Genomic DNA, 26480 nt, shown 5'->3' on the forward strand with positions numbered 1-26480 from the left:
AATACAAACTCTGGGATTTTTTTTGCACGGTCTGTTTTGCCGCTCACTCAAAAATGTTTTTGCAAAATCTGACTTTCACAATACATTTTCACGGTCCAAGTCACCTGCTCCTTTTTTTCCATTTTGCTATAGCTAGCCTAGTGCGCCTCTGTTCCTTTCCATGGTCGCTCGCATGTTGCTTTGCATTGCAATGGTTAGCACAGGAGGTTTTGCCTTGGATTTGCCACTCTCTAGATGCATAGGATCGGCTGATCCCATTCATCCCAATAGGGAAAAGGGGGGAACCCATATCTCTGGACCCCCTGATCCCATCTTTACAAAACTTGGGGGTTCTTGCAAGAAGCCTCATCTGAAGCTACACTGAAAGTTTGGGGGCTGCACCCCTAAAAATGCACCCCCTGCAGCCATGAAGTGGCTCGAATGTGTGCTGTAAATGGAATAAAAATGCACATTAAGGGGGGACCCATTTCGGGCCCCATATCTCGAGACCCCCTGACCCAATCTTTACAAAACTTGGGGGTTCTTGCAAGACGCCTCATCTGAAGCTACCCTGAAGGTTTGAGACCTCTACCCCCAAAAATGCCCCCCGTAGCCGCGGAAAAGCGCCGATGTGCTTTAAGTGGCTTTATTCCTGTCACTGTGGGCAATTTTGGGGGGGGGCAACCTCTTCCGGGCCCCATATCTCGGGACCCCCTGACCCAATCTTTACAAAACTTGGGGGTTCTTGCAAGAAGCATCCCCTCAAGCTACCCTGAAAGTTTGAGACCTCTACCCCCAAAAATGCCCCCCAGAGCCGTGGAAAGGCGCGAATGCATTTTTAATGACTTTATTCCACCGAATTTCCCCCCGAACTCAAACTAGGCGCCGAATTCCACAGATCCGAATCGGGGGAGTTCGGACTTCAGCATATCCCAAATCGAAAGGGGCCGAATTCTGCCGAATCCGAACTATACTGAATTTTTTTCAACAGCCCTAAAATCAAGCACCACAATGACGAAGAGCCACAGTGACAGAGTCCATACAGAGAAGCAGCCTAGCATAAAGAGTAGCAGCCTAGCAAATTAAGCATCTGTACAAAGTGCAGGAAATGTTACTCTTGATATTTAATATGATATAGTTCGCTCTCTGGATGCACATTTTCCCCATCTGAATTCTCAAAACTGCACGGAGGCTTATTTTTAAGTTTTGAGGATTTGGTTGGGGAAGATGTGCATTTGGAGAGTGGCAGGGTCCAGGGCAGGACCTCCCATGCATTTTTGCCCCAGGGGCTCAAACCGCCTCTCTGACATGAAGGGTGATGATCTTGGATCAGTCTTTTTCTCAGTTTAACATACTTCACAGGGCTGTTGTGAGGATAAACTCATGGGAAGAACAGTGTGCGCTGGCATGGATGGAATATCAATGTGGTTTTCTGTATAATTGATGAACTGGGATAAGTGGAGATAACTGAAGCCATAAGTGAAAGCTAAGGAGTTTTTCCACGGATGGTAAAACTATGTTGGGGAATACTCTCCCAAGCATTGTGGGGCAGTCACTGCAGAGAAAAAGATGGTCTGGGAAGCCTGGAAGCGGTGCTAGAGAAACCATGGTAGGGGAGGTTGTGTATGTATATAGTTGGGGAGTAAGCAAGGGAGACTTAGGAGCTTGAGTTCTGCATGAAGGATCCTAAACCCTGTTCACCCTATTGGTCAAGCAAACGGACCCCATTGGCTCTAAGCCAATATGTACCATTGGTCACCAGGAGGTTATGTCCCCCTATAACTGATCAAGGGGGAGTGACCGCAGGCGGCCAAGGGGTCTTATAAACAGGGGTTGCTCATTGTGTTAACCAGTTCTGTTCCTGTAATCAATAAACGCGGTTGTTGTTTGAACTCCGTCTCCGACCTCGTGAATCCTTCCCACTCGGACTTAACAGTGGCGATGAAGACTGGAGAGTGACCCGGCTGACCTGCTGAATCACTCCCACTCTGCCGTTTCACAGTGGGCCCGGTCCACATTGCTGAATCACACGCCGGCTGTCCCACAGCTACCACCTTGCTCTGCGACCTCGCTGTGTCCAGTAGGCAGCCCAGCCCGATTGCTGATTCACTTGGATTCTCGGGAGAGATGAACACACTGCACTCATGGACACCACCAGGTTGTTGGAAGCTTTCGACATCTCCAACCCCAGCGACTGGGAGAGCTACGCTTCCAAAGTCTCTTTCTTCATGGTCACGAACAAGTTCACGGACCCCGTGCAGAAGCGGGCGGTGTTCCTCAGCGTCTGTGGACCCCAGACCTTCCAGCTGGCCCAGACCCTCGTGGCCCCCACAAAGCTTGAGGAGACCGACTTCGATGCCATCATGAAGGCGCTGGGCAGCCATTTCACCCCGCAGCCCACGGTGTTGGCTCGCCGCCACGAGTTCCACCTCCGCAACCAACGGCCTGAGGAAACTGCCGCTGAGTACCTCGCCGCCCTCCGCCAGATCGCCCGGTCCTGCGCATTCTCTGCCCTCGACGAGATGCTCCGGAACCAGTTTGTGTTTGGCCTTCGGGACGCGAAGGTGCGCCACAGCATGAAAGGGAAAAAGGAGGCAACGCTGGCAATGGTCATCGAGGAGGTGTCCGGGGCCGAGTTGGAAGACAAAGACGAGCAGATTGGGGACCGCACCACTGCCTCATCTGCCAGGGGTCCGAGAGAGACTGCATCCGTCCATTTTGGACACGCCAACAATGGTGACTCCAGCGAAGAGGCCCACAAAATGTCTGCCAGGGCGCCCAAGCCCAAGCCCAGCTTCAAGGGCCTGAGCCAGCTGCGGCGACCCCCATGACTGCCGCACGTGCCGATTCCGCGATGCCCAGTGCAGGGCATGCGGGCGTTCCGGCCACATCGCCAAGGTCTCGCCCGGAGAAGAAAGATGGTGCCGCCCGACCGGTCCACGCTCTCTCCGACGACGACTCCGAGTCCCCGTGACGTGACTGCCACGAACGCCGCCGCGTCCACACCCTCGCTCTGCACAAGGTCCACGGCGTCGACAAGCTCTCAACCACTGTTTTCATTGAGGGGACGCTCTGCGAGATGGAAGTGGATTCCGGGTCTGCCCTCTCCATCATATCTGCGGACAACTTCCGGGTCCTGGCCGAGCATGCCCTGATGCCCAAGCTGCTGCCCTCCACCTCCTCCTGGACAAGTCCGCTCCATGGTCGTGGAGCAAGCCGCAGCAGCGAGCCTTCAAGGCCACAAAGGTCCTCCTCTCCTCATCCACCCTGCTCATCCACTTCGACGAGAAGTTGCCGGTGGAGCTGACCTGCAACACCTCCCCATACGGTGTCGGCGCAGTCCTGCAGCACCGGTTGCCTGATGGTCGGGAAGCCCTAATCACTTTTTACTCCAGGACTCTCAAGCTGGCCGAACGAAACTACACGCAGATCGACCGGGAGGCCCTCGCTGTCGTGGCCGGCGTCAAGAAGTTCCACGACTGTCTACGGCCGCCAGTTCACAATTGTGATGAACGACAAGCCGCTCTTGGGGTTGCTCGTTCCGGATCGCCAGACGCCCCAGATCCTGTTGCCCTGGATGCTCCGCTGGTCCATTTTTATGAATGCCTACGAGTTCCAGCTTGCCCATTGTCCTGGGAAGTTCATTGGCAACGCCGACGCCCTCAGCCGCCTGCTGCTGAAAGTCTGTGACCCTGACCCACAACCCGCCGGCAACATCATAATGCTGGAGTTGCTGCCGGAAGGCCCCCTCCACGCATCGGACATTGCCGCGCACACGGCTAAGGATCGCACCCTCTCCCGGGTTCTCAACTGGGTGGGGAAGGGGTGGCCGGCCGCCAAGCCGGACAGGGAATTCAAGCCGTTCGCCACGCACCAACACAAGCTATCGCTCAACAAGGGGTGCCTGCTCTGGGGGAGCCGCGTGGTGATTCCGGTGAAGCTGCGCACAAGGGTCCTGGAGGCTCTACATATCTGCCACCCGGGAATCGTGCGGATGAAAGCCCTGGCTAGGAGCTACGTGTGGTAGCCAGGCATCAACACTGCTGTCGAGGAGTGGGTAAGCCGTTGCCGACCCTGCCAGGAGTCGCGACCAGAGATGCCGCGTGCCCCGACCCAGCACTGGGAGTCCACACACACACCCTGGTCCACATAGACTTCACAGGGCCCTTCCAAGGTAAGACTTTTTTGATTATCATAGACTCCTACTCTAAGTGGCTGGAGGTGGTCAATGTCAGATCCATGACCTCGCGCATGGTCATCCGAGAGCTGTGCAAGGTCTTTGCAACTCACGTTGTCTCTGACAACGGGGCCCAATTTACATCCTCCGAGTTCAAGGAGTTCCTGGCCAAGAACTTGATCCGCCATGCAACCTCAGCTCCGTTCCACCCCGCCACCAATGGACAGGCGGAACGGATGGTCTGGACGACCAAGGATGCGTTGCAGCGCATCGACCGCTGTGACTGGGACAGGGGACTGGTGGATTTCCTCCTAGCTCAGCACACCATGCTCAACTCCGTGACAGGGAAGAGCCCCGCGGAACTCCTCATGGGTCGCCAGCTGAAAACTCTGCTCTACCGGTTGTACCCCGACCTGGCGCCTGAGTACCTGGGCCGCAAGGACTCAACCACCACACCAAGGGTAATTGAGCAGGACAACCCCGTGTTTGCCCGAAACTACGGAGTGGGCCCCGCCTGGATTCCAGCCAAGGTCCAGGACGCCACCCGATAGGATACTGGGCCACCACCCCAGAGGGGCATGTTCTGCAGTGCCACATTGATCAGCTATGCCGCCCCCTCGCTGACTTACCGGAAGCTGCCACGGTTCCAGCGCCGCTGCCGATTCCTGCCACCAGAGAGCCGGAACAACCGGAGCAACCGGGGCAAATGTTGCCGCTGCCAGCGATGGACTCCTCAAGCAGCCCGGCGGATGACAACTCAGCCACCGTGGGTGAGACTGATCCAGCAACGACGGATCGGCCAATGTCCCCCATCACAGCGCCACGCCGTTCCCAGCAGGATCGATCGCGGCCGAGCTATCTCCAGGACTTTGTGTGCTCCCAGTTAACAGTGAGGGTCACTCGGACTTAGGGGGGAGGGGTGTTGTGTATGTATATAGTTGGGGAGTAAGCAAGGGAGACTTAGGAGCTTGAGTTCTGCACAAAGGATCCTAAACCCTGCTCACCCTATTGGTCAAGCAAACGGACCCCATTGGCTCTAAGCCAATATGTACCATTGGTCACCAGGAGGTTATGCCCCCTATCACGGATCAAGGGGGAGTGGCCGCAGGCTGCCAAGGGGGCATATAAACAGGGGTTGCTCATTGTGTTAACCAGTTCTGTTCCTGTAATCAATAAATGCGGTTGTTGTTTGAACTCCATCCCGACCTCGTGAATCCTTCCCATACGGACTTAACAGGGGAAATAAAGAAGTGGGGTGAATTGGAGAAGCCTGGCAGAGGTTTAGGAGGGTGGCAGGGATTCATTTCTAAAGACCTACTCCCATATTCAAGAGTTTTGTAATGTGAGTAGGTTTCTGAGTGGTGAGGGGGACAGCACCTTTTGCTCAGAGGCAACCTTCTTGATTATTTCACTGACATTAATGGTGAGAGATTACACAGGCCTGAGAGAACTCTGTATTAGTATTGTACTGTTGAGCAGGAATGGATAGGGGAGGGATCATGTCTCAGTGGTAGAGCCTCTGCTTGGCATGCAGAAGGTCCCAGGTTCAATCCCCGGCATCTCCAGTGAAAGGGACCAGGCAGGTAGGTGATGAAAGACCCCTGCCTGAGACCTTGGAGAACCACTGCCGGTCTGAGTAGACAATGGGCGAAAATGCACCGTCGCTTTAGCCTCCTTTATTCTCTGTTTTAGCCAGGATCCAACGCACTTTCAGCAAAATGCATGTGTTTGATCCTGGCTGAATCCTGGCTGAAACAGGGAATAAAGGAGGCTAAAGCGATCATGCGTTTTCACCCAATACTGACTTTGATGGACCAAGGGTCTGATTCAGTATAAGGCAGCTTCATGTGTTCATGTGAAGGAAGGAAAGAAGAAAGGAAGGAAGGTAAGAAGAGGGAATGAAGGAAAGAAGAAAGGAAGGAAGGAACTGGGGAAGGTAGCCCTGGCAAGAAATTGGTGGGTGGGGTGGCACATTCAAATAGCATGAGGAGGTTAGATTCGGTTTCTGTCATCCTTCCTTCCCTTCTTCCCCCCCACCTCAAATGGCAGCGGAGGCTTCTCCTACCCCCAGGAGCCCCCCACCCAGGTCTGCTCACCAGGAGAGACCTCATGCACAAGCCAGGCTGGAGAAGGAGCAGGGTCGCCTTTAATGAGGTCCTTCAACAAAACCAGACGACTCTTTGCCCCCCCAAGCTAGAAACATTGTCGTGTGAATACAGCCCTGAGGGAAGGGTTAGGAGTTGTTTAGAAATCACATACCCCCCTGGCACCCCCAAAGTTCCAGCTAAGTTAAGAGGATGACTCAAACTATAAAAATGTCCTTGGAAAAGACGGTTCTGGAAAGCCATTTACCCTGAACCAAAGCCTTCCCTTCGTTTTGTTTAATGTTATAATCAAGAACATAGGACTGTTATCATTTGGAATGTTATATTGAAGGGCGGACGAACAGGCTAAATAAGCCGCCCTCAGTTCTCTAGAAGCTGGAAATATGGTTGCAGCCATGATCCCTTTGGCAGCACACCCTGAGCCCCCATTTAAATATACACAGAGAGAATTAGAAAAAGCAACCCAGCAGGGGGCAGTAGAAAAGGATGGCCAGCTAGTTCTACCTGATGGGAGATGCTGGCTGCCTAAGGGACTGGTGAGGGAAGTGTTTAAATTGCTGCATGAGGAAGGTCACTGGGGAGCTGAAGCATTGGTGGAAGCATTTCTAGTCAAGTATGTAGGGTCTGGGGTATGGACTATAGCAAGACAAATCACTTCAAACTGTGTCACTTGCCAGAAGGTAAATAAGAGAGGGGGAAACCACACCCCGACTAGAGGTCACCCCCTCGCCACCAGGCCTTTTCAAAGTTTACAAGTAGACTTTATAGAGCTCCCACAGGTGGGAAGGTTAAAATATTGCTTAGTCCTAGTTGATCAACTGACCGGATGGCCGGAATCTTTTCCAGTCTCTCAAGCCACTGCATCCAAGCTCACGAAAATTCTTTTGGAACATGTGATACCGAGGTTCGGGTTAATTGAACGTTTGAATTCAGATCGTGGAACACATTTTACTGGGAAGGTACTCCAAGGGGTGATGAAAGAGTTGGGAATCTCTTGGAAACTACACACCCCATGGCACCCACAGAGTTCAGGGCAGGTGGAGAGAATGAATCAAACCCTTAAAGGAACACTAAAGAAACTTATGATTGATAGTCACCTCTCATGGACAAAAGTTCTCCCCTTAGCTTTGTTTAGTGTTAGAACCAAGCCCAGGACAGGAATCGGATTGTCACCATTTGAAATGTTATATGGTTATTCTATTTGGGACATTGCCCCTGAAAAGCCACAAGAGGGCATACATGAGCTAAAAGATGTCTTTTTGAGAAGGTATGTGCTGTCACTTTTCTCTATTTTGCTTGCTTGCAGAAAACAAGGCTTACTGCACCATTCAATGCAATCCGGTAGCTGGGTGCTACTAAAACGGTAGAAAACCGAGCCTCCACAGCCAAGTTGGAATGGGCCCTGCCAGGTTTGCTGAAACCACTGTCCGCACAGCTGAAGGAGGTTGGACTCACCATACAAGGGTCAAGGTGGTCCCAGCTCCACCAGAATTAGACCAGATACCCTGGAGAGCTGAAGGAAGCCTTGACAACCCTTTAAATTCACCCTGCGCCAGTAAAAGAACTTAATATTTGCCTTGCAGCTGCAAAGCTATAATCAAGACAACGACCCCAATTGGGACGGAAGGGCCCGATACTGCAGATTGCTTTATAATTTGAAAAGCCTTTACAGTTTCTCTGTGGACCTCAATTAAAGTGGTCCAGATCTTTTTGCCAGTTCTATAAAGGGAAAGTTTGAAAGTATATAGCGGGTGGGATAAACAGGTCTTTTTGGGAAAAGTAACTTTTTGCTTCTAAGATCCTACCAAATAGCAGAAGGATAAAGTTAAATATTATTTCCAGAAAGAGTTGCTAGATCCTATAGTTCGAATTTGGAGACATTGTCAAGGGTTTCTGACAGTCTCAGAGGAACATCCCCTGAGAAGTGAAAACAGCCCTATTTTTAGCATAACCAGTGGTGTGTCAAGTGCATTGCTGATCCTTGTGAAAATGAGGAAAAGAGATAAGAACCCTTGGGTATGGAGTACTGACACTCAGCAGTATGAGTTCTTTGGTGGTCAATTGCTTTGCCTTACTGACTTTATTTCATCCTGTACTAGGGGGGTGGACTAACAATACATACTTGAAAGAAGGAAATATTGTAGCTAGAGCTGCTAACAAAACCCAATGCTGGATTTGTGGAATCACAATCTCCCATGCTCCCCAAGGTTATCCTTATTTTGCAACAGATTCCCTGTCTCCTAGAGATTGGAATAGAACAAAGGTATGGATTTATACTCATGGCGTTAGTAAAAATCTGCCTATGTTAAAGAACCAAGTTTGGACCCCCACCAACCGACAGTGGCCAAAAGCTGCTATTTGTTTCCAAAGTATTGTAGGGAGTTGTGAAAACTTTACTAAACCACATCCCTTACTGGTAGGAAAGTACCCCAACTGTAAACTGACAATAAAATGGGAAGACTGTAATTTGACCTGGACTAGGGCTGTCAATTCGGTTCGGTCCGAACTGAAAATCAACCGAATGCCCCTGATTCGGTGATTTTCTGTTCGGACGGATCCGAACACAAAACTGGCGGGCAACGGGGGGGCCGAATTCAGCGAGTTCGGGAGTTCGCAAATAAATTCGGCCAATTCGGCCCCCCTTCAGGGGAGCCCGCTGAAAGGCGCGGGCTGCCCTTTAAACTGATCTGAGCCTCCCAGCTGGGAGGCGCAGGTCAGTTTAAAGGGCAGCCCGCCCCCCTTCAGCGGAGCCCGCTGGAGAGGCGCGGCTGCCCTTTAAACTCATCTGCGCCTCCCACCCGGGAGGCGCAGATGAGTTTAAAGGGCAGCCGCCCCCCTTCAGCGGAGCCCGCTGGAGAGGCGCGGCTGCCCTTTAAACTCATCTGCGCCTCCCGCCCGGGAGGTGCAGATGAGTTTAAAGGGCAGCCGCGCCTCTCCAGCGGGCTCCGCTGAAGGGGGGCGGCTGCCCTTTAAACTCATCTGCGCCTCCCGGGCGGGAGGCGCAGATGAGTTTAAAGGGCAGCCGCGCCTCTCCAGCGGGCTCCGCTGAAGGGGGGCGGCTGCCCTTTAAACTCATCTGCGCCTCCCGGGCGGGAGGCGCAGATGAGTTTAAAGGGCAGCCCGCCCCCCTTCAGCGGATCCCGCTGAAGGGGGGCGGGGTGCCCTTTAAACTGATCTGCGCCTCCCAGCTGGGAGGCTCAGATCAGTTTAAAGGGCCCCCGCGCGCCTTCAGGGAATCCCTGAAGGCGCGCTTCGGCTGAATTTTCCCCCGAACTCCGGATCCCCCCGAATTACCGGGGATCCGAAGCGGGGGAGTTCGGACTTCGGCACGTACCGAACCCACAAGGGTCAAATTCGGCCGAATCCGAACTGTACCGAATTTTTTTTTTTGACAGCCCTAACCTGGACTAATACTACAACCATAGATTTTATACCTCAGGTAATCCATCATAATTCAAGTCAAGCCCCTACCTTATACAGTTTTATGGGACTAGGAGGGAATAAACCATTTTCTATACTGACAACCACATTATGGAGCAGAAACCAATCATCAGGAAGTAAGTCTTGGGTTGAAGGAATGCCTATTGGGTTTGTGGGGATTGGGCAGGGAAACTATTACCCCCTTTTTGGGAAGGGACCTGTACTTTAGCCCATGTAGCCCCAGGTTTCACCTTACATTCTCACCAACAACCTGAACAGGCTCTTCGGAGGTACTGACAATATTTGTCTGAGTGGTCAAGGTTTTGGGCCATTGCCATTCCAGGGCTAGGGGTGGCCTGGAATGTAAACCAGCTAAAGAATATTTCAGGTGAGATTGAGATATTGGCTAACACTACAATGGCAATTGGTTCTTGTAGGTTATCTGGGCTGTGTGACCATGGTCTTGGTATTTTCTTTCCTGATGTTTCGCCAGCAGCTGTGGCAGGCAGGAAAGAAAATACCAAGGCCACGGTCACACAGCCTGGATAACCTACAAGAACCAATGAACTCTGACCGTGAAAGCCTTCAACAATATTTTTACTACAATGGCAAGGTTACAAGCAGTCCAGACAGAGGTTCAAAGTCTGGCTCAAGTAGTTTTTCAACACAGAGTTGCTTTAGATAGGATGTTAGCTTTACAAGGAGGGTTATGTGTTTACATCAATTCTACCTGTTGTCATTGGATAAACGAAAGTGGGGAGATAGAAACCGACATATACAAAATCCGGCAAGTAGCGCAGGTAATGCATGAACAAAATAACAACCCAGACCTAGAGTGGGATCCATGGAATTGGATTACTGGATGGATCCCTTGGGGTTGGTTGAAATCACCATTCATGATAGTATTGGGGTTGAGTGTGATTAAAGTTATGATATGTTGTTATATTCAGTGTATCCCATCCCTGTGTGGAACAATCTCAAAACACTCAAAACACAAATGATGCTGAAAGAAGGGAAAGATAAACTCTTTGGTGAAAATGGGATAATATGGGTAGATTGGATGAAAGGAAGTAAAGTGTAATTCCAAAACAAGTGTAAATAAAAGAAATGGGGGAATTGATATGGAAGAAATGACATTTTGAAATTACATAAGAGTTATGGGTATTGGCTGTAAAAATGCCACCCTGCTAGATAAGTTTAATGAGACGCCATTTTAAGTTGTGACGTTTACATGTAAGTGAAATGGAGCCATCCTGTATCCAGGCAGAAAAACAGTGCAGCGTCGTGATAGGTAGAATGTAACCTCTTTGCGTGGCCTTTCATTGGCCAAAGAGGGAGAGAGGGAACATGCTGCGTCGGGACTATAAATTGAGCTGTGCTGCATCACAGACTTCAGAGACAGCATCTTGTGCTTTCTCTCCATGAACTGCAGTCATGTATCCTGAATAAACTGCTTGCTATTAGCTGCCTTTGTTCGACTGATTTATGATCCGTCCATAACATGATTAAAAGGAACTGGTTAAAAGGATTGGCCTAAAAGGAAACATAACAATATTTGATATAGATTTACCAGAATTATAAGATGTAGGGCTGTTGATTCGGTTCGGCCCGAACTGAAAATCAGCTGAATTTCCCTTGATTCGGCGGTTTTTAGTTCGGGACGAACCGAACTCAAAACTGGCGGGCAACCAGGGAGCCGAATTCAGTGAGTTTGGGAGTTCACGAATAAATCCAGCAAATTCGGGGCGTCAGTAAGCAGCATAACCGTCAGTAAGCAGCATTCTCCTCCCCCGGCCAATTGGTGGCCAAGCTGGGTCTCCTTCTGGCCAATCAGTCAGGATTGAGTACTGGAGGAATCAGCTGATGTGTGGCCCGGCCGGGGAGAGAGCAAGAGAGAGAGGGAAATCCTCCTGTGTGTGTGTGGGGGGGGTGCTTGTGCACATTCGCTCCTTTCTGTGGCTGCAGGGGGTGCATTTTTGAGGGTACAGACCCCAAACATTCAGCGGAGATTCAGACAAGCCTTCTTAAGAGACCACCCAAGTTTTGTAAACATTGGGTCAGGGGGTCCCGAGATATGGGCTCCCCCCTTTTTTCTTTCCATGGCTGCAGGGGGTGCATTTTTGGTGGTACAGACCCCAAACTTTCAATGGAGCTTCAGATGAGCCTTCTTAAGAGACCCCCAAGTTTCGTAAACATTGGGTCAGGGGGGCCCGAGATATGGGCTCCACCCCTTTTTCCTCTCCCCCCTTTTCCATTTCCGTGGCTGCAGGGGGTGCTTTTTGGGGGGTGCAGCCCCCAAACTTTCAGCATAGCTTCAGACAATCCTTCTTAAGAGACCCCCCAAGTTTTGTAAAGATGGGTTCAGTGGGGGCAGAAATATCGGCTCCCCCCTTTTCTCTTTCCATGGCTGCAGGGGGCGCATTTTTGGGTGTGCTGACCCCAAACTTTCAGCGGAGCTTCAGACAAGGCTTTTTAAGAGACCACCCAAGTTTTGTAAACATTGGGTCAGGGCCCCCCGAGATATGGGCTTTCCCTTTTTCCCTATTGGGATGAATGGATCACCCTCGAGAGATGCATACATATGGATCTCATATTGGATACAAATGGAATCATACTGGATTACCCAGCCTCCCAGCCCCTCCTGATGGAACAGAAGACAGCCACAGTAAGACCCCTTTGGGGGCTTTAATCTATAATTTTTCCTTTCTGTGTGTGTGTGGGGGGGAAGCAGAGTCTGTGTGTGTGTGGGGAGGGAGCAGTTTCTTTGGGTGGGGGGGAGCCAAAGGGGGCTTTTGCCAGTTCTGCCTGGGGTGTGTGTTCCCCCTCCAGTCTCTCCCTGGTTTGAGGGGGGGCTTCAGTTTTGTGTCTTCAGGTTTTCCCTCATTCATAAGATCAGTTAGGTTATTTTGATGCTTGCTCAAAACTGGTTTTCAAATGGTGACTTAAAGAATGCATCTGCCTGGTCCCAAGTCCAATGCAAAAGGAGAAATTCCACCCCTTCCTGCTCATTATGCATAGCTAGCTGCCTCTGTCCCTTTCCATGGTTTGTAAACTCCCAGGTGTCAGGTGTTGCTTTGCACTGTTGCAAAGGTGTTGCATTGCGTGCTTGTGTTGCTTTGCAGTTGTATTGCTTTGCAAATTTTTTCACACCTGCCCTGCCCTTGCTCTCAGCTGTTTGTCGGGGCTGGGAGCTTTGTGCGTGGGCGGCAAGCTCTGCTCGGAGATACACATTAAGGGTGGGGGGACCCCTTTCAGGGCCCATATCTCATCCCCCCTGACCCAATCTTTACAAAACTTGGGGGGGGGGGTCTTTCAAGAAGTGTCCTTTGAAGCTCCTCTGAAAGTTTGGGACCTTTACCCCCAAAAATGCCCCCCCAGAGCCGTGGAAAGGCACGGTTGTGTTTTTAATGGCTTTATTCGGCCGAATTTTTTTCCCGCTTTGAATTCCCGCCGAATTGCACGGACCCGAAGCGGGGGAGTTCGGACTTCGGCATATCCCGAATCTAAAAGGGCCGAATTCAGCCGAATCCGAACTATACCAAAAAATTTTTAATTCAACAGCCTTAATAAGATGTTTGAATTTAGAAGAGTTTGGTTCCTTTTGTGGATATGATTAAAATGAACTGGTTAAAAGGACTGATCTTAATGAAAATAGCATTATATATGATTATGATTTATTGAAATAAATATGTTTGAAATGAAAGTTAGGGTGAAATGGAAAATACAAACCAACTAATTTTTAATGGAAGAAGGGAGGTGTAGGGGAAGTTAATTCTTTTTTTAAAAAAAAAAACTATATATAAATACTTTTTATTGATTCCTATTTTTTATCTTTTATTAAATATCTTAATTGTTATTAATAGGATCACTTTAAGAATGATTTAATCCCTTACTAATACCTTTTATTAAGTTTATGTTAAGCATTGATTTAAAGATGTTAGATTAAAATAGTAAAGGGATTAGCCCCGTTAGCAAAAGTTTATACAATTTATGTTTAGACGGAAGAGGGTGAGGGGGAAGTCAATTTATTGTTAATTTAGGAATTTTCAGTATGTCTTTTTAAGTATTACTAGTATTGGATATTGTTTTATATGTTAACATGTCAATTTAAGAAAATAAAAAATATATATTAAAAAACAACAACCACATGTATTCCCATGGAACACAGAGCTCGGGAAGAGATGCCAATGAAAAGAAAGGAAGCTCAGTCATCAAAGCATGCCACAATTTTGGAATTCATTGTAGACATTTGCCTTGTGAAACTGCAACTAGAGGCAAGCAAAAAGCAGAGAAGAGGGGAAACATTTTGCGACGGGAAAGGGACGGAGGAAATCCGCCCTTCCTCCCTCGTTGGAGGGGATGCTCTGCGTCCCCCCGGAGCCCAAAAAGATTGATGAGTTGATTCACGTGGCTCCATCTCTACTCATTTCTAACTGTAACTTAATGCTGAGATACAAAACATTGAGTTGCACAGACAGAAACAGATATAACCGTAATGAGAAAAGAAAGGAAAGAAGGGGTGGGAATGGGAACTGGGGCTGCTAATTCATTATCTGGACAATCTGGAAGCGTAGCTCCAATGGGAATTGTAAGGGAAGTTCGTTTCACTCCCCTGTGAACCTTCCTGTAGGCTGAGATCATCGGATGGGGCCTTCCTGTTGATTGCTCTGAAACCATGAATGAACTCCAGCACCAGCTGCTGTGGAAGTGCATACACAGTTTCCTTCCTCTTGATGACTGCTCGGATCTTTGTTACCGGGGCCACCCAAACAAGTATCCAGCATGGTGTAGTGGTTAAGAACAGTGGTTTGGAGTGGTGGACTCTAATCTGGAGAACCGGGTTGCATTTCCCACTCCTCCACATGAAGCCTGCTGGGTGACCTTGGGCTAGTCACAGCTCTCTTAGAGCTCTCTCAGCCTCACCTACCTCACAGGGTGTCTGTTGTGGGGAGGGGACGGGAAGGTGATTGTAAGCTGGTTGGTTCCTCCTTAAGTGGTAGAGAAAGTTGGGATATAAAAAACAACTTCTTCTTCAATCTCCCCTCCTGTAACTGAAGCTCTCTAGAGGCAATTTTGCCCCCTGGAGCAGCAGAGAACAGATCTTGGCCCTCTTGCTCGGAACAGCCCTTCTGCTATTGGACAAAGGTGATCACATGTCCCCCTAATGATGTAGAGAATGTTGGCATATAAAAACCAGCTCTTCTACTTCTTCTTCTTCTTCTTCTTCTTCTTCTTCTTCCCTCAATCAATATCATCTCTATATGGGTCAGTGTGAGGGTCTCTGTCTTTGTGTCTCTGCTTTCCATCACCTGCGGTGTTATCAGTGAACTCGTAAAAGCAGTTCACACCTTCTGGTCTCAGGCGCCAGGCCTGATGGCCCATGTATCTTCCCCCCCGCTGTTCTTCCTGCCAGTACTCCCTCAGGCCGGTGCGGCCTTGGAAGTGTGATAGCCGCACCAGACTTCCTGGGATCCGTCTGATGTTTTGTATTATGCCAAGCTTGTAACTTCCCATAACAATAAGTGTGAACCCCAGTGCCCCAGTGCCCTGGAGTCAATATATTCTGTAAACCCGTATAGCCCCTCACTTGCAACTTTCTACCTGTGCCTGTCTCATCTCCTGAAGGCTTCAATAAATCTATTGTTTCTGTATCAACGTCTGAGCAACTGATTTGGAGAAGCAAACTCAGAGAGGGGGATCTCTCACATTAAGTTGCAAGTCCTTGCCTCTCGGACTGCAGCTGTACCGCTTTGGACAGAATGTCAGCCGACGAGGACACCACCCCTAACCCCGATGCCCCCAAGGAACCGGACGAGCCGGAGAAGCCGGACCCGAAGGAGGAGGGAGCCAAGCCAAAGAAACCGAAGGGTCGCGCCCCCGACCAAGATCGGGACGAACGTCCCCGGGGGCTTACTTATTGGCTGGACTCTCCCAAGGGCTGGTCGCTCTCGCGGACTGCGGCGAAGGATCGCCGGTTGGCCTTCCCCAGCACGGGACTCGAAGGGGACCCGGCCCGCAAAGAGGCCCTCATGGAGGAAGAACGAAAGCAGTGGCAGGAAGACCGCCGGGCTATGCAGGAGCAGATGGAGACCATGCAACGCGTAATGGGTGAGATGGCCACGGCCCTAGATGCGCTGAAGTTGCAACCTCCAGCCGGTGCTCCCCCAGACGGGGCGCCGGTAGTTCCGCCCGCAACCCCTGCCCCCCCGGCCCGTCGGGACCTGAAAGTCACGTATGACGGGTCGGGAGACCAGTTGACCTTTTTTATGGTCCAAGTAGACATTTTTATGCGGGAACAAGGCCGAACCTTCGTTTCTGAGGAGTCCCGGGTGCAGTACGTGGCTTCCTTACTGCAAGGGGAGGCGGCTGCCTGGATGGTGTTGCAGTATGAACTCCGCTCGCCGGTGCTGCGAACCCTGGACGAGTTCATGGTAGCGCTCCGAAACCGTTTTGAGGACCCGACTCTGGGTGAGCGGGCTAAAGCCTCCCTGATGCAACTGCGCCAAGGGACTAAGTCGGTGGCGCAGTATGCAAGTGAGTTCCAGTCACTGGCTAGCCGAATTCTGGACTGGAGTGAAGCTACCTTGGTACAATGTTTCAGGGAGGGTCTCAACCCAGACCTCCAACATTGGGCCTTCATGCAAGGGAACCCCCCGGATGTGGAAGGTTGGGTTCGCCATGCTGCTGACATCGAGAATCGCAAACAACTCCTGAACTTGTCCAAGCAACGGCTTGGGCGAGACCCCAGGCCCCGAGGTGACCGTGGCCGGGAACTCCGGCAAGGGGGTGGCGGGGGTCTCTCGGCCGCGGAACGCCGCAAGCGGTTCGAGGCCGGCGTCTGCCTGATCTGCGGGGGAAAGGGTCACTTTGCATCGCAATGCCCCTCTCGCTCCGGCCGTCCGACCCCCCCCCGCCAAACCCAGGCCGAGCCGACGAAACCGGCCGTCGACAGCCAGCCTCGCCGCAGAAGTGGACCACTGAGCCGGCGCTCCGGCGCACCCTCCGCTCTCCACGCGCGCCCCCAGGATGGGGCATCCGACTCTACGGTCCCATCGGGGTCCCGGATTACAAATACCGTCTTTGATTCGGACGGCTCCCCGGAAGCCACCACCCCGTCCCCCTCTTCCAGCGAGGAGGAAGAGTGGGAACAGCCGGCAAAAAACGCCGTCGGTCTGCTGTAGAGGGGGCTCCGCAGCAGACCGTCCCTATCGTTGTGCAAGGAGCTCCACCGATGGTAAGCGCCCAAGAGGACAATGTATTTGTGCGTGTTCATCTGTCCCTACCCAAAGGGGGTCCCCCGTTAGAGGTCCCCGCGTTGGTCGACTCGGGGTGTGCCCGCACCATGATAAATGAGGAAACTGCCAAGAAGTTGGGTGTCCGGCGCAAGCGGCTTCCGGGACCCCTCCGTTTTTCCCAAATGGACGGGAGTGACTTTAAACGGGGCCCTGTGACCCACAGAACTGCAGCCGTGATTATGTCCGTGGGGGAACATTGGGAACGGTTGTATTTCACCATCGCCCCTATTGTAACCCCTGTGGTGTTAGGGATGAACTGGTTAAGGGGACACAATCCCTCCATTGATTGGGTTAAACGGGTGCTTTCCTTCCCCGAAAACCCCTGTGGGTTGCATGACAAGGAACGGGTACTCAGAACTCCAGCCGCCGCACTGGTAGGGTCCCCCGCCCCAGTCTCTCCTCAATTACCCTCTGAGTACTCGCAGTTTACTGATGTTTTCGATGTTAGAGAGTGCGACGAACTGCCTCCCCACAGAGAAACGGACTGTGCCATCGAGATTGTAGGGGAAGGCAAACTGTCCAAGGGAAAGGTTTACCCCATGAGCCCTAGTGAAAAGACTGTATTGCGAGACTATCTGGATGTCAATCTGGCGAGGGGTTTCATACGCCCCTCCAAGGCTCCTTATTCAGCCCCAGCTTTCTTTGTAAAGAAAAAGACGGGAGATTTAAGACTGTGTATTGACTTTCGCAGACTGAACGCAGTCACCCAGTCTAATGCTTACCCCCTCCCTCTTATTCCTGACCTTCTAGCACAATTAAAGGAGGGCCGAATCTTCACCAAACTGGACTTGGTAGAAGCCTACCACCGCATTCGCATCAAAGAAGGAGACGAACCCAAAACGGCCTTTTCCAGTTGTTTTGGGATGTTTGAGTACCTGGTCATGCCGTTCGGACTTTCGGGGGCTCCGAGTGTCTTTATGCAATTAATTAATGAAGTTTTGCATGATTTACTGTTTCGGGGGGTGGTGGTATTTCTCGATGACATTCTTATTTACTCTGAGACCATGGAAGAACATGTGCGCCTAGTGCGAGAAGTGCTCCAGCGGCTGCGGGAGCACAAACTGTATGCTAAGGTGTCCAAGTGTGAATTCCACCAACCTTCTATTACATTTCTGGGGTATGTGATTTCCCACCAAGGGTTGGAAATGGACCCCGCCAAGGTCCAGGCGGTGCGGGACTGGGAAACCCCCACTACCCGCCGCCAACTTCAACAGTTTTTGGGGTTTGCCAACTTTTACCGGAATTTCATTCCCAACTTTGCCCAAGTTGCGCTTCCCCTCACTGCCCTGTTGCGTACCAAGGACAGGGGGGCTAGCGCCGCACTCCCCTCAGCCCGTCTGCAATGGTCTCCCCAGTGCCAGCAAGCTTTTGAACGTTTAAAGCTACTTTTTTCATCCGAACCCGTTTTAGCTCACCCGGATTGCACCAAGCCCTTCGTGGTGCAGGTGGATGCCTCGGATGTAGCCATGGGCGGGGCCCTATTGCAGAGGGATGAGGGGGGACGGTTGAGGCCATGCGCCTACTTCTCCAAGAAGTTTTCCCAGTCCGAAATCAACTGGGCCATTTGGGAGAAGGAGGCAGCAGCGGTCAAACATGCCCTTACCATATGGAGACACTTCTTGGAGGGGGCCGAGCTGCCGTTCGAAGTGTGCACAGATCACAAGAATCTTGAGGCTCTCAAGGGAGCTAGAAAACTCAATGCCAAACAGATTCGGTGGGCCCAATTTTTTGCAAAATTCCGGTTCACCCTCAAACATGTCCCTGGCAAAGAAAATGCCCTAGCTGATGCTTTGTCACGACTTCCCCAGTATCGCAACGATTTCGATCGCCCCGTCGACTCCCTGTTCACTCCCGAACAGCGAGGGGAAGTCCCTGGCTTGGCCGTCACCACCCGATCCCAAGCCCGCCAACCGGAGACCCCCCCTACGCTCAAAGGTATCCCGGAAGCATTCCAACAGCGACTCCGGGACGCCTCCTTACAGGAGGAGGAGCACCATCTCCTCCCCACTGGCTTGGAACGAACCAACACTTGGTGGGTGCAAGGGGGGAAACTATATGTCCCATCTTCCCTTCGCAAAGAAGTATTGGGACTTGTACATGGGGCCAGGCTAGCGGGTCATTTTGGTTTCATAAAAACGCTTCACCTGGTTCGAAGGCAATTCTGGTGGCCCGGTATGAGATCTGATGTAGAGTTGTATGTGCGCAGCTGCCCCACCTGCGCCACAGCCAAGAAACGGATGGGAAAACCCCCGGGGCTTCTCAAACCGCTTGAGAACCCCTCCCGTCCCTGGGAAGTCATCGCCATGGATTTTATCACCGACCTACCTCCAAGTCGGGGGAAAACGGTTCTCTGGGTTATCACAGACCTCTTTTCCAAACAGGTTCATTTCGTTCCATGTGCAGGTCTTCCTTCAGCCCAGGGCTTAGCTAAACTGTTCATCACGCACGTCCTCAGGCTACACTCGATCCCGAGGAAGGTCCTCTCCGACCGGGGGGTCCAGTTTGTTGCCAAATTCTGGCGGGCTTTCCTAAAGTTAATGGGAGTGGAGGAACAGGGCCTTTCTTCCGCCTATCACCCCCAAACGGATGGTCAAACGGAACGAGTAAATGCGGTAGTAGAATGTTATTTGCGTTGCTATGTAAATTTCCACCAGGACGACTGGGTCGACCTGCTGCCATTTGCCGAATATGCGTACAACAATGCGCCTCATTCCTCTACCGGCTTTAGTCCCTTCCAAGTTATATACGGGACGGATTTTGGCCCTTTCGGTTCTGCCCCCGTCTCACCAGAGCTCCAGTCTACCCCTGATCTTCAGGAGTGGATTCAGGTGGTTAAATCCACCTGGCCATGGTTGCTCAAAAATCTGGAAAGGGCAAAAAGCAAGTACAAGGAACAAGCAGACAAACACCGGTCTCCGGGATGGGAACTCAAGGTGGGGGAGCAAGTCTATCTGTCCACCAAAAACCTCCGCTCTCTTCGCCCCTGCAAAAAACTGAGCGACCGTTATGTAGGACCTTTCCCCATTACCAGAGTAATCAACGAGGTTACCGTGGAACTGAGTCTCCCTAAGACTCTCAAGGGAGTTCATCCAGTCTTCCATATAAGCCTCCTCAAACCTTATGTAGCAGCTCCCCAGTTCCACCCCCCTCCCGCTCATGAGATTCCTACCGTAGTAGGAGGGGATACCCATTTGGAAATATCCAAGGTTTTAGATTCCAAATGGAAGAAAGGGAAACTGTTTTACTTTGTTCGCTGGAAAAACCTTGGCTCCGCTCATGACGAATGGGTGGCCGCACCCCACATGGCAGCTCCTCGCTTGGTCCGAGAATTCCACCTCGCTTATCCCGATAAGCCTCGTCCTCTCGGAGGGGGGCCTTAAGGGGGGCAGAATGTGAGGGTCTCTGTCTTTGTGTCTCTGCTTTCCATCACCTGCGGTGTTATCAGTGAACTCGTAAAAGCAGTTCACACCTTCTGGTCTCAGGCGCCAGGCCTGATGGCCCATGTATCTTCCCCCCCGCTGTTCTTCCTGCCAGTACTCCCTCAGGCCGGTGCGGCCTTGGAAGTGTGATAGCCGCACCAGACTTCCTGGGATCCGTCTGATGTTTTGTATTATGCCAAGCTTGTAACTTCCCATAACAATAAGTGTGAACCCCAGTGCCCCAGTGCCCTGGAGTCAATATATTCTGTAAACCCGTATAGCCCCTCACTTGCAACTTTCTACCTGTGCCTGTCTCATCTCCTGAAGGCTTCAATAAATCTATTGTTTCTGTATCAACGTCTGAGCAACTGATTTGGAGAAGCAAACTCAGAGAGGGGGATCTCTCACAGTCAGGTTTTTCTAGCTTGTTGTTCTTAGGGAGTTTATGTCAGATTAGGGATCTTGACTTGGTTAGGGATAGTTGACTTGGTTCAAACCCTCCGTCAGCTCTGCCAGGGCGGCTTGGAAAGTTACATCATTAGGGGGGCACGTGATCGCCTTTGTCTAATAACAGAAGGGCTATCCCGAGCAAGAGGGCCAAGATTTGTTCTCTGCTCCTCCAGGAGGCAAAATTGTCTCTAGAAAGCTTCAGTTACAGGAAGGGAGATAGAAGGAGGAGAAAGAGAAGGAGGAGAAGGAGAAGGAGAAAAAGAAGAGTTGGTTTTTATATGCTGACATTCTCTACCACTTAAGGGAGAATCAAATCGGCTTACAATCACCTTCCCTTCCCCTCCCCACAACAGACATCCTGTGAGGTACGTGGGGCTGAGAGAGCTCTAAGAGAGCTGTGACTAGCCCAAGGTCACCCAGCTGGCTTCATGTGGAGGAGTAGGGAAACCAACCCGGTTCACCAGATTAGAGCCTGTTGCTCATGTGGAGAAGTGGGGAATCAAACCTGGTTCTCCAGATTAGAGTCCACTGCTCCTAACCACCGCTCTTAACCACTACACCAAGCTGGCTCTCAGTTGGCTATTAGGAGAAGCTTCCTAATGGGGAAGAATAGTTCGACCATGCAACCAACTACTTGGGAGAACAACGTCCCCCCTCACTGAGGATCTTCGACTGGAGGCTACACAGCCAGCCATCAGGAATGCTCTGGTTTGGATTTCCTGCCCTGATCAGGGGGATGAAGCAGGTTCCCCTTTGCAAATCTAAGACTCCAGTATTCTCCACAGGCCAACATTTTACATGGCAGCTGTCCAATGCATCCAATGCATCCAATGCATCCAATGCATCCAATGCAAAGAAAATCTAGCTATGAATGGCTGTATCAAGATGTCTGTGCATGTGCACATGAGTGCGCACGTGTATGTGCAATGCTCTGTATTTTTTGGAAATAAAATAAAATGTATAAAATTGTCTCAGATCCAGCCATACGCATGTGGAAACGTAAATGGGTTTAGCGCAGTTCTGGTTGCGCAAGATTTTGTGAAGCACCCCCCCCCAAAAAAAACCTCGTTGCAAAGGCCTTGCTCAAGTGGAAAAGTAACTGGGGAATGCAATAACTTTGACTTTGCATAAGTTGATAACTGTGGCCTTTTTCTTGCAATTCCTCTTGCACAGGTGAACACCTCACAGGGTGTCTGTTGTGGGGAGGGGAAGGGAAGGTGATTGTAAGCCTGTTTGTTTCTCTCTTAATTGGTAGAGAAAGTCGACATATGAAAACCAACTCTTCTCCTTCTCCGCCTCCTCCTCCTCCTCCTTCTATGATAAATGCAACTGTCACACTAACCAAAAGCATCCAAGAAGGGGCATGAGCTTCCAACTGAGTTTTCAGGATTCCCAAACTAAGAAGGTGGAGTGCATTCCTGCCCACACTACATTCATTCCTTAATCTCCAGTTTGCTAAACCCCCAACACATCTACATTATTGTATGAAAATGCCCCCCTTTCATCCTTGTTTACTTCCATACACTGTCTTTGTTATTCCATCCATTTTCGTCACTCCTGGTTCCTTTTCACTCCATTTTTACACCGATGGTCATTTTTAATCCTCCCCCAAAAATCTACTGAATTTTGATAGAATAACCAGGGCAGGGGGACTGCCATCCCAATCAGGGAAAAGCCCTATCAGCATGGTGTAGAGAGCCAGTTAAGAGCAGTAGTTTGGAGTGGTGGACTCTGATCTGGAGAACCAGGTTTGATTCTTCACTCCTCCACATGAGCGGTGGAGACTAATCTGGTGAACTGGATTTGTTTCCCCACTCCTCCACACGAAGCCAGCTGGGTGACCTTGGGCAAGTTACAGCTCTCTTAGAGCTCTCTCAGCCCCACCAACCTCACAGGGTGTCTGTTGTGGGGAGGGGAAGGGAAAGGGATTGTAAACCAGTTTGAGTCTCCCTTAAGTGGTAGAGAAAGGATGTTACTGCACTTGTATTCCCAGCAATGTATTAAGAGTTTGAAAATGTTATAAAAATACCGTTCGCACTTTCTATGTATTCCCACCGATGTATTAAGAGTTTGAAAACGTTATAAAAAATACTGTTTGCACTTTGTTTGGCCCCTTTATCTGTGAAGACGTCTTCCAACCATTTATAAGCCGTGGTATCCAAAAACTCTTTTAAAGCGATGTTTTTTACAGCATTTTCAAACTCTTAATACATTGCTGTGCGGTAACCCCCAGAGTCGGCGTATAAAAACCAACTCTTCTTCTTCTATCAGAAACTGGATTTTTCAAAGCAAAAAAAAAAAAACGGAAAAGCTGGGCTCCTTTGAGGAGCCGCAGCGAAACATTGCCACGAGTACGAATTGTTCTGCTCAACATTTTTTTGGCAGGAACCGGAACTGCGGGTGCTTCAGAATGTTTTCCTTGCCTCTCGCCGCCCCTCTCCACAGTTCCAGAAGCGTACACCTTTTATTTGTTGTTCTCTGCTTTCCTGATAGAGGTCTGTGTCCTTGGAGAATATTCACTCAACCCTGTCCAGTCCACTTTTTCCTGCTGGAGATTTAATGCTAACAATTAACTGAATATAAAGGGTGTTTGCAGGACTCCGTGTTTGTGTTTTTAAAGGCTGCCTAAAAACAGGCCAATATTTGAACAGCTGTTATTGCCAGGGCCTGGGGGCTTTTATTGGTCCACCACCCAAGGCCCGCAGGCTCCAGCTCCTTCGCTAACTACCAAAGAGCCAGGTATTTCCCAAGGGACCTGGCAACCCTACTAGGCAGACACCCTGTGAGGTAGGTGGGGCTGAGGGAGCAAAGAGAACTGTGACTAGCCCAGGATCACCCAGCTGGCTTCATATGGAGGAGTAGGGAAAGCAACCTGATTCACCAGATTAGCATCCGCCACTCATGTGGAGGAGTGGGGAATCAAACCCAGCTCTCTAGATTAGAACTCACCACTCCAAACCACCACTCTTAACCTCTACACCATGCTGGCTCAATACTTTGGGACACAGAAAGGCACCTCCTCCTCAGTGTGTCCTTAACAGCTTCTGGAAATGAATCATTTGCTGGAGATGCAAAAGACATCTTCATCTCAACAGCAGATCTACAAAGAAAAGGGGGAGAGGAACCCGCCAAATAGTGGAGGGAAGCAGGGTTGCCAGATGGTTTGGAATGGTAGGCAGTTGCCCGCCAATCCATCTGCGGGCTGAAAGTTAGGATCGTGTGTGTGCACGGCCACGAGCAACATGATCCCATCACTTCTGATTTACTTCAGGAAAGCTGCAGCATGATGGGGCGATTTACCATTCAAATGGGGGTTTGAGTGGTAAATTATCCCATTATGCTGGGGTGCTTCCGGAAGTAAACTGGAAGTGATGGGATTGCGTTGCTCGCGGTTGCGTGCATGTGATCTCTACCCCCCAAATCTCCCGCCAGAGGAGAGGGGGGACCTGGCAACCTTAGAGTGAAGAGATGTGGTGGTGGTGGTGGCGGCTGTGGGGTTATTATTTTAATTCACAGTGCATCGTCTGAGCCATCCTGCATGACTTTTCCAACTATCAGAGGTCACCTGGCCCTCCCCGCATGTTTCGGCACATTTTCCCCATGTTTTCCAGATGGTGTTTTAGCCAGAATCTGGAAAACGAGGGCAGAACACGTGGGGAGTGCGAGGTGACCTCTGATGGTCGGGATAGGTGTGCGTAATCAAGAGGAAGCCCCAAAGCAGTCGGCGGGGGTGACCGCAGGGGAAACAGCCCTGCATAAATGGCCCAAGATCCCAGGAAAGAGAAAGAAGCAGCATCCAAAGAAATAATGGATCGAACACGATTGGGACAGGTGAACGTTTGCATTTTTAAGTATCTTTTGGGGAATAAAAATGCCACTGTGCTATTTTCAAAACACACACACCAAAATTGATACCATCAATTAAGTGCAGCCATTGTCCCATATCTGGAAAACTTAATATTCCATTTTTGCCCCATTAGAGGGTCCCCCCATACATAAGCACTGTGCCCAAGAAAGAGGTTCTCCCACTTGGAAATTATGGCCAGGCCTAGTCAACCAGAATCATGTGAATAATGTTATCCTTCTGGAAAAATCTTATTTGAATGGGTTCCAGATGTTTTAGGAATAGAGATGCAATGAGGACGGAAAGCAATGGGGGAGAGAAGAGGGAGCCCTTTTATCTCCTTTGCTTGGATGAGAAAACAATTAGCGTGCAGTTGCTAATGAGGCAGTGGGATTTTCCCACTCTCTGGCAGTGGGATTTTCCCATGGTGCATTGCAGCAGCTCCATGATTAACTCAAGGCCTGCCATTGGCCTTCTCTCTGAAGTCTTTGGGGAGCTGCTTCCCATCTCACCAGCAGCTCAAGGGACTCTTAATGACAGACAACAGCGGTTCAGAGCCAAGCACAATGGAGGTAAAGCCCCCTTTGGCCTAGCACGGAACAGGGCTCAGCTAATACGAGGAACTTCCCACCAAACTAGAAAACAGCTTCTCCATCCCTGAGCACAATTCCAAAATATGGAAGCCCAGATGGCATAGGGAAAGAGCCTAAACTAGGGTCGCCAGCTCCAGGTTGGGAAAAGCCTGGAGATTTTTTGGGGTGGAGCCTGAGGAGGTCAGGGTTTAGGGAGGGGACTTCAATGCCCTAGAGTCCAATGGCCAAATTGGCCATTTTCTCCAGGTGAACTGATCTCTATCAGCTGGAGATCAGTTGTAATATAGCAGGAGATCTCCAGCTAGTACCTGGAGGTTTTCAAAATAGTAATTTCAACTGTACAGTTTAGTACAGTGTTTTTGAATAAAAGTACCTGGAGGTTGGCAGCCCTAGCCTGAACATCTCCTTCATCCCTGTGCGTTCACAAACTCTCCTATAATTTCTTCACACTCATCAGTTCCTGAGCCCTGCTGTTAACTGCTTTTCACCCAAAACTTCCCTAGTGGTTAGGGTTGCCAATTTCCAGGCTGTCAAAATAGACACCACAAATGCTGGCTATTGAAAGTTACCACAAAATAACAGCACAAAGGCTCATAGATATTACACTACTATTCTAATGTATTAATGTAGCAAAAACTTGTCATATTACAAAACCTCAACCAAATCCAATTCAAATCAAACAGTAACAGTAGATATTAACATAAAATTCTGTGTTTAAGCCATGAAGTGTCAACATTTAAAACATAAACAGGTTTTCCTTCCTCACCATCTCTTCTCATCTCTTGTTGAAGCAAACATTTTTTGGATATTCTGTTCCTGAAAAGGGCGGGGCTGAAATAACCGTACAACAAAAAAAGACATGTCATTTTCACTATGGCCTCGTTGAACAAAATGATTTACAAGGGGCGCCTCTTACACGGGCTCTAATCTGGGACCTATGTTCCCCTATACGTAGCCTAACAGCCCTAATTGTGCTCCCTATGACACCTCATGGTTTAAACACAGAATTTGATTTATCTAGTTTTATTTAATATAAGTGTGTTCCCTTTAAGATAGATGGAGAACATCTTCCAACTAATCCTCTCCCTGCTAGCTGTAGACTATTAGTAGCATGAAGGGGGTTTCTACCTACATTGCTGAATCCTGTGAACCTGGGAGGTCTTACTAAATTAAGATAAGGAAGGCCCGGACTTTTGTG

Source organism: Euleptes europaea, chromosome 2, assembly GCF_029931775.1.
Source record: "Euleptes europaea isolate rEulEur1 chromosome 2, rEulEur1.hap1, whole genome shotgun sequence".
Taxonomy (NCBI): Eukaryota; Metazoa; Chordata; class Lepidosauria; order Squamata; family Sphaerodactylidae; genus Euleptes; species Euleptes europaea.